General features: G+C 32.4%; 2 long non-coding RNA genes across 2 annotated transcripts; both read left to right on the top strand.

Moving 5' to 3' along the window:
• The first annotated feature begins 1,847 nt into the window (after window positions 1-1,847).
• LOC117688363 (uncharacterized) lies at window positions 1,848-2,973 on the top strand. Its single transcript, XR_010712204.1, has 3 exons — window positions 1,848-1,929; window positions 2,534-2,600; window positions 2,886-2,973. It is a non-coding gene; the product is annotated as an uncharacterized lncRNA (long non-coding RNA).
• Window positions 2,974-3,074: 101 nt separating this feature from the next.
• LOC136273961 (uncharacterized) lies at window positions 3,075-4,297 on the top strand. Its single transcript, XR_010712203.1, has 3 exons — window positions 3,075-3,123; window positions 3,493-3,543; window positions 4,098-4,297. It is a non-coding gene; the product is annotated as an uncharacterized lncRNA (long non-coding RNA).
• The last annotated feature ends 5,392 nt before the right edge of the window (window positions 4,298-9,689 follow it).

The raw sequence follows: 9,689 nt of genomic DNA, 5'->3' as shown, positions 1-9,689 counted from the left end.
CAAATTTTATTGGATTTTGAGAAGAAGATTTTTTAAAATATCAACAAATTTTCAATTAATTTTAACCATCCCCCATTGAAAGGGGCGATGACCCTTCATTTCAACAAATTTGAATCTGTCCTTTAACCAATGATGCTTTCTGCCAAGTTTGCTTGAAATTGGCACAGAGGTTCTGGAGAAGATGTCGAAAGTGTAAAAACTTTACAGACAGACATGTGGACGGACAGATGAACGCCAGACAAAATGTGATCAGAAAAGCTCACTTGAGGTTTCAGCTCAGGGGTGAGCTAAAGAGCTTTTGTAGTATTTTTTCTGCTTCTAACTGCGGAAAATGACAATATTTCCTATATATTCCTCAGAGACATGAATAACGGAGATTAGCAACTGATCGAAATCTCGAAGTCCCTATTGTAAAGTATTCCCAGATTAAATAAGTATATTTTTGAAATTAACAATTATATTGAAATACAAACAGATAAAACCGATTACCAAAACATTCAAAATATGATATTTTCATAAATTTATGTCTTATAAACAATATTAAAAGATAAGTTTTAGGAGGCAGTTGGCTACCCGTCGTCCGATATTTCGCCGATCCTTTATAGCTGGTCAATATATTTTCTATATATATTAATCTTTCTTTTCAATTTTTTGTTTCAAAGGTGTCTAAAACCTTAACCCATTTTTCATTAAAACAATATATTTTTGGTTTAAGATGATTATCTCAGTTTACTAAAATTTGAGTAATTCTCAAAGTAAGGTCGGTCCCATAACATTTTTAAAAAACGAACACGCTAATAGCGAAGTTCCCAATCTCTGTTATTTACATATACATGTATGTCTCTGCTAAAAAGAACCTGATGAAACTTTGCGAATAAATTAGAGTTGGTGTAAATTACATACGGTAAACAAAGAGTTTTGCTATTGCAGATTTTCCATTTAAAATAACTAAATCGGCCTGCATGTGTCAAACCTTTTTAAAGTTGCGTGTTCGCCTTGAAATCCTACGCAATCCTATATAATTTTGACAACAAGATTAACTTACAAATGTTGATGAAGATTTCATTTTTTTGGACGGTCCAGCTTCGTCTGTCATCTTGTTTGCACCTGTGTTCGTGGGAAAGTGACTGTGGCGGGAATTTCTTCTGAGTAGCTCGCTAAATTTAGACGCTCGTCGCTTTGCCGGCATCAAAGACATGCCGCCGAAGTACCCCTCGCCGACTTGGAGCTCGCTAGGTCGCTTTGTCGGCATCAAAGAACATTAAACGGGAAATAACCGTTCTGGTAAAAAATAAGGCCATGTTTCAATTATTCTAAATGAGGACCGTTTAATTACTTTATTTATTCACAAATGAAATATAAATAAATACATGCATGTATACATGAGTTTATTGGCATATGCCGTATAATTTATATATTAATTTCCTGAACATTATAAAACATCAAAATCTCTCTCTCTCTCTCTCTGGTATTATATTTTTTTCTGTCACGTTTTCAGAAAAACGCTTCAGACGATTTTGGTGAAATTTGCAGAATATAAAAACTGTAGTTCTTTTTTTTCGTTTCCTCTTAAATTGAAGGATGTGCATCAGGAAATATTATCGTCGCAAGCCATCGGCTACATTACATGTATTTCCAAAAAACAACAAATGGACACATGTACAAAATCCGTGGTTTGGAACGATAGCACCGGCCGTGAATAAATGTACATAACCTTCCAATCAATTTACGATCTTCACAGTTTCATAATGTATTTATTTTGCCGTCTTTTTACTAAAAGCAAACCATTCTTTCAATTTTACACACAGGCGACAATACTTATTTGCAAATTCCGAAACATCTTAAGTACGCTTTACTAAAAACGATTTGTGACGACAGCTTGTTTACACGAATGACGATATCATTGAAATCCTGGGCACTGTGTATTAAGTTAGTTTTAATATTGTAATGTCTTGAATGTTACAGATGCATGTTTTCATTAAAGATCCTTTATACAACTGTTATTAAGATATTTTTTTCCAAAATTTATTTGGGTACATGCATGTATGTATGTTGGTCTATAATGCATTTTCTGAATTTTCAGAGTGAATGCTTACATGTAGTTCTGCATGTGTCAGAACAGTTAAAGACGTCAAGAAAAAATGGCGGGACATTCAGAGCCACGCAAAGAAAAAGGAGGCCAACAGGTATAAGAGAATGATTAAGCACTTATTATGACATATCTAGACGGATTCACGGTGTTTTGTTGCACATGAATTTTTACTGTACATATAACACAAATTATAAAGCAATTAATGTATAATACTTATTTTCATTCCTAATCAAATTGCATGCCTGTAATCCTACAAACAGCATTGTGATATAAATAATGCATATATACCAATTATTGTACCACAGTTAACATTATAATCTGATTTACTCATTTATAATGATAGCCTTTTATTGGCTTTTAATGATCAAAGAAATAAAAGAAAATACAAAATATAATGTTGACATTATGAAAAGATTAATGTAGTTATTATACATTTTATAGAAAATCTGAGCTCAGAAAGACAGGTTGGGGACCATCACCTCAAGGCCTGAAGTGTTTGGAGGAAAAGGTAATTGACTATAGTATAATTGTATTTAGGAAAATTGAATAAAAACTATCCTCTATATTTATTAGTGAGTTTGCATGTAAGTATCCTGAAATGCATTCTTTTTGCAAAATGAAATCTTAAATTACCTAGAGTTTTGAGATCAATATACTTGTATAATGTAACAAAATATTAGATAACTATAAAAGTGATCTTGAACAAATGAAATATGTAGATGGTAATGAATATTTTGACATATCTCTTCAATAGGGTAAATGTGCTTTTAAAAATCCCTTTTTTTTAATGAAGATTGTGTCTAGTATCCTTTCCAATGATATCATCTCTGGTGTTGAGGGGGATTTTGACTCATTAGACACAGCAAATTTGCCTACAGGTAAAACATGCATGCATACACACACATACAAAATCTTATTAATCAATCTGGGTATAAATTAAATTCATGTTCATACAATTTTTTTTTATCAACCTTGGTTTTTTACAGATACTCAGCCAAGAAAACCTCTACCAGTGTCAAAGAGAAGATATGGTATTGATTATATTTTATGAGAAAACTGGCTCAAAAGCATTGAATATTTACATTTGCATAATAGTTTCCATTTATAAACCTATTGTACACATGAAAACCCACTTATGTAAAATGTGCCTTTTTCATGCATAAATACATGTGTTAGTGATACACAGCAATTATGTTTAAGAGGCATATAAACTTAGTAGGTATGCGATCATGCATGCATGCATTTCTTCAGGCTAGTCTTTCAGTTCATATTCCAGTTAGCTAAATTCTTAACATTGCTGTTTCTTTCTAAAATAATTTAGTGGATAACACTGACTCTACAATGACTAGCTATGAAATGTAGGGTTTTAATTGTTGTCTGATAGAACATAAAATTTTCAGAAGATGTTGAAATTGAGCCACAAGTGGGGATGGAAGCACCATTGTCTTCTGGTAAGTTAAAGCTGAACACCGCTCGTAAATAGGCACCGTCACACAGATACCTGGTATATAAACCCTTCGATTTCGTTACACCCGATTGCACACCTGAACCTCGTGGCCGACATGTAGTATCCCTTTCGTGGTCTTTAGATTTTATGCATTTTTTCTTATCTTATGTTCATTTTCTGTTGGTAAATAATGCATTGACCAATTTATTTGATGTTAGTATTCCTCTGGCTTCAAAAAGTGCGTAAAATTTGATAATTTCATCGCGACTAGGTAACACGGCGAGGCAAAATGTACGTCCACACAGGTGAGACCTCTACAGCGAAGTACTTTGAACTGTTTAGAGGTCTGTCCCTTATATAAGGGTTGTAGGGACAGCAGTGATTAAAGAGAAATATGACGGACAGTGCCTATTTACGAGCGGTGTTCAGCTTTAATTACTTTTATCCCCCCTTTCACACAAGGTATGGGAATACATGTAATTAAATACCAATGTTTATTGATTTTGTTAATACATGTGATATCAAGTCATGTTTACATCCTTAAATTTATTCACACAGGTTTCTGTATGTCAGGAAAGGCTTCAAGGAGATTAAGTCCAAGTGAGTAAATATTTATGTAGCAATTGATTAATGTTCATTACATTTAGAATACATGTAATAATATTTTTCTTGATAGAAACATTGATTCAAACACTAATTTACAGAAAGTTTATTTCAAAAGAATTAAAATACCAAAACAGTAATTCATTAATAAAGAAAGATAGCATTAAAAAGGTCTATGAAGATTGGAGTTTTTATTTTTATTTTAAAAAAATATGTGTACAAATACTGTTATCGAAAATGGTGTTTTATATAATACATTCATGTATTGTTTTCACTGTTATTTACCATTTACATATATATCTAATAATACCAGTAACTAGTGGGTATTGTTTTTTTTACAAAAAAACACATGTCTCCCCTTCTCCCAAAGGATTGTAATATGGGGCAATTTTAACAATTGAAAAAGAATAATGTTACCCAGACCCATTTTTTTCTTAATTTGACCTTGAGTAAAACATGGTCAAGGTCATATATAAATCAATAGTACACCTAAGTGTATTATTATTGTTCTTTGTTTAAAGTTTGAAGTCCTTCTGTCAAAGTATATTCATGAGTTGAACAATGAAGTTTTTTTCTAATTTGACCTTGAAAAAAAAATAGGTCAAGGTCAAAAATTTTGGTAAGGTTCAACTAGGTTATATACCATCTATCCATGATACAAGTTAAAAGTCTGTATGTTAAAGGAGTCTTGTGTTATGGTCCGGACAATATTTTTTATGAAAAGCTTGACCTTGAAGAACAAAATAGGTCAAGGTCAAAACTTTTGGTGGCGTGCAATCCTTCTCAATACCATCTACCTATGTTCCAAGTTTAAAGTCTTAATGTCAAAGGGTATTAAAGTTATGACCCAGACAAAATTTTATTATTTTTTTCTTTTTTCTTAATTTGACCTTGAGTAAAACAAGGTCAAGGTCAAATATTATTCAATAGTACACCTAAGTGTATTATTATTGTTCTTTGTTTAAAGTTTGAAGTCCTTCTGTCAAAGTATATTCAGGAGTTGAACAATTAAGGTTTTCCTAATATGACCTTGAAATAAAAATTCTAAGTTAAGGTCAAAAAATTTGGAAAGGTTCAACTAGGTTATATACCATCTATCTATGATACAAGTTTAAAGTCTGTATGTTAAAGGAGTCTTGTGTTATGGTCCGGACAATATTTTTTATGAAAAGCTTGACCTTGAAGAACAAAATAGGTCAAGGTCAAAACTTTTGGTGGCGTGCAATCCTTCTCAATACCATCTACCTATGTTCCAAGTTTGAAGTCTAAATGTCAAAGGGTACTAAAGTTATGACCCAGACAAAATTTTATTATTTTTTTCTTAATTTGACCTTGAGTAAAACAAGGTCAAGGTCAAATATTATTCAATAGTACACCTAAGTGTATTATTATTGTTCTTTGTTTAAAGTTTGAAGTCCTTCTGTCAAAGTATATTCAGGAGTTGAACAATGAAGTTTTTTCTAATATGACATTGAAATAAAAAAAATAGGTCAAGGTCAAAATTTTTGGTAAGGTTCAACTAGGTTATATACCATCTATCTATGATACAAGTTTAAAGTCTGTATGTTAAAGGAGTTTTGTGTTATGGTCCAGACAATATTTTTTATAAAAAGCTTGACCTTGAATAACAAAATCGGTCAAGGTCAAAACTTTTGGTGGCGTGCACTCCTTCTCAATACCATCTACCTATGTTCCAAGTTTGAAGTCTTAATGTCAAAGGGTATTTAAGTTACGGCTTGGACAAATTTGGATGAAGAAGAATAAGAAGAAGAAGAATAAGAACTAGACACGATCTCGTTGCGAGCAACGAGGAGGTCTTCCGTCCGAATTTTAGAACGGATTTGACGTCATGGACTTAAATTTTGACAACAAAACATTATCTGGAAATAGTAGTTGAGTACTAATGCTTTCCTGTAATGCTTTATAAGTTCTCTTACGTTACTAATGCTTGCAATTGTTTCAATTGAGATAGAAAAGATTAAACGTTTTACCTCTGGCCCCTAAAATCCCTTATTAGGTAACGCATGAGAAGATCATTAAATTGTTAGGTTAAATAAAAATAATTCAGACTTCGTAATTTTTTCAAAGTACGTTGCATACCTTACTTTGCTTTCGGAACCTATTAAAAACAACTCTCAGTAAATGACTATATAAATAAAAAGGCTTTAGGCCCATCTTGATCCCTAATTTGAGGGGTCAGTCCCTTTTACTTGATATCAAATGAAAGGTCTTTTAATTTGAAATATATTTTGTTTAACACGTGTTTAGATATTTGTTACCGTTCCTGAGATATACGGGAAAGAAAGTTTTAGGGTCCAATTCATTACCACCTTATAGGGGCCGTTTAACGACATTTTGAAGGTTGAATATTGTTTAGTACATCATTTTGAGCATCTTTTCATCTATACTGCATTTCAAAAGATATTTCATTTCTGATATATTGGTGTTTAAATGTTGAACATTTGACCTCTGAAAACCTCTGATTACGTACGCATGATAAAATCATTACATTGCTTGGATACATAACTGTAAAATAACATTTCTGCTTTTATGACCTTTCACAAAATATCTCTCAGCTATAGATAACAGACTTTAGAGCCCTCTTGTCCCTTAATTTGAGAGGCAAGTCCCCTTTTCTTGATATCAAATGAAATGTCAAATATCAAATGATATATTGGTGATCAAAATTTTTAACGTTTGACCCCTAAAAATCTAATTACCTCATTACGTAACACATGATAAAATCAATAGATTTCTTCGATACATAACAGTTAACAGTTGAGATCGACTCAAATTTTTAAATTTTTTACCTCACGTAATTTTAAATGACAACATTTGTGAATAGAATTAGAGATCACTTTGGAGAAATAAACAAATATTGAAAATAATTCATGCCCAGGATCATGCACATGACAAATAAAGTGTCTTACACATGTAAATCTTAATGTTAAAGCTGCTTGGTCCGATTTTTAATAAAATATGTATACGCTTTTAAACGAGGGTTATGCTAAGTATGTGTGTAATGATATACGTTGCATTAGTTTTCCTGGTCAATTAAGCCTTATTTCAATGAAAAAATAATATACATCTTGAAACTTGTTGAATCCGGATGTTGTGTCTTGTCTATTCCGGCCGCGATGCTTATAATTAGTGAGAGTTATCTCCCGTAGTCCGGTCACTTATCGATCGATCGGCCTTCTGCGAGATAATTAATGCTCAATTATCGACAATTGTTTCTGTCGTAGCTATTGATTTAAACAACTGTGAATAAAGATCCAAACTAGCAGCTCATTTCAGTTTATACCGTTAAGTCATAATTAATAATAAGTTATATATAAATACGCATTTTTTGCCAAAATTAGATAGGTAGATAATAGTTCACCCCATTTTTTTAAGGCCGTGATTCAGGATACCGTGGGAGTAAGACTGCCGATATCGTTTGTTATCCCCGTTGTATGGGTACACGTACAAAGTTGCATATTATTATGTCAAAATTCACAATTTTTTATATATAAAATTCTCATTTATATATAAATATTAATCTATTGTCTATTTGTTTGTTGCATAATAACAGTTCTCGCCATTAGTTAGTTTAGCCCACTGTTGACTTGTTAATGTTTTTTAACAATTTCCGGTTAAGAATTTTCAGGTTAATCGAATGTTTGAAAAATTATCAATTACGATGATTTGATTGAAAAGGCATTTCCATCGTATGTATTCCGTTATGGATTTATTGCCCCCCCCCCCCAAAATGAAAATGAAAATAGGTACCGTAAATAAGATCGATGTAATCTAATATATTTCAAAAGAATTGAAAATTTTGCAAGAATACACGATCAAGACCTACTGCATTAAATACTATAATTATTTTGCAACAAATATCTTAAAAGGGAAGTTGGCCATTCCGGCCAAGTGTTTTATCCACCAAATTAGACACGTTTTACCGTACAATGTACAAATTTATTTACAAAATAAACGACATAAAAGGGTTTCGCGTTTTTTAGCCTCGTGTTTAAACTGGCCCCTTACGCCGAAGCTAGTATGATTGTATTACGATTTTGACAATAACAAATAACATATACAGCATGACTATTTGATAAAAGGTGTATATTTGTTCATTAATAGTTTTGAAATTTACGTTGTTTATAATTGATGCAAAACATGCAGGATGAATAAACCCGGTCATTCGAAGGATGAGACCAAACAGTTAACCGTTCTAAACTATCCCATGATGTATTTATGGGGGTTTTGTATGCCCAATTATATTTATTTACTTTGAATATTTCTAACGTTAAAAGGCTATCAATTCCGTGTAAATACGAGTATCAAATAATTTCCCATGCAAACCTAATGAATGATCTTACAAAGATGTAATGGCCAATCGGAACATGCAGCTTAATAAATATTTCTCCACTTATTATACCTCGAAACGTTATTTTAAATCAGCATCTAAAAATGAAGGGAAATAGAAATAATCGGCGGATCTAAATGTTCAAATATTCTTATGATAAAATTTTGTATTTATGGCAAACGTAGATTAATTATATATATTTTTTATCTCCTACAAGATATAATCGCACTTGTGTTTTGTATCCATCTTTTTTACACTCTTTGTAGCCAAATCTGTCAAAATTCGTGGTCGTTTAACCCTCTTGTTTTAAACCACGCTGAAATGTTCACAATCGATGCGCTGTTAAACGAAAGAACTATTTTATGACATAGACAAGGTCACAAAGAACAATTATGTAACACCTTTTTTCAATGACAGTCATACTATCTTTTTTTGAAATTACGAGACCAAAACAGAATTCATTCGTAGGTAAAGGTATAATCTTTTGCAAAGAAATAAACTCATGTGTGCATTACAACAAGGCGCAAATCTTGTGTATTGGATAACGGTATAGCTAGGCCGCTCGCTAATCCAACCGCGACCTATTTCCTCGGCCGCAGGCAAGGGATCTGATGCTTAAAATTGTTTACATACACAGCTCGGAATCCAGCTAGATTTTTAAATGCGACTCAAATTCATTGCATAGAAACAGTTCTTCTATTCATAATGTGTTTTACTAGAAAAGTATAAAACTGTTTAAACACTTTCCGCATGTAAGCTGGTTTACTGTCAATGGAAGTAGGTAAAATCTTTAAAATTGGAATTTTTCTGTTTGCAGCTAAATAAATAAACCCATGGGTGCATAACAGCAAGGCGCAAATTTTGTGTATCGGAAAACGGTAGACCGCTCGCTAGTCCAGCCGTGACCTATTTCCTCGGCCGCGGGCAAGGGATCGGATACGTAATTGTTCACATACACAGCTTGGAATCCAGCTAGATTTTAAATGCGACTCAAATGCATTGCATAGAAGAAGTTCCTTTATCCATAATGTGTATCACCAGAAAATAAATAAAATGTTCTAACAATTCCCGTAATATAAACTGGTACCCTTTATGTCAGTTATACGCACTAATACCCCGTTTATTTGCCAAATAAAACACAAATACATGGTAACAAGTCTAGCTTTTAACACTTATATTACGCAATACACAAACAA

This window comes from Magallana gigas, chromosome 1 (genome assembly GCF_963853765.1).
Source record: "Magallana gigas chromosome 1, xbMagGiga1.1, whole genome shotgun sequence".
Classification (NCBI taxonomy): domain Eukaryota; kingdom Metazoa; phylum Mollusca; class Bivalvia; order Ostreida; family Ostreidae; genus Magallana; species Magallana gigas.
Note: the sequence above shows the minus strand (reverse complement) of the source record. Positions and strands in the feature narration are given on the sequence as shown.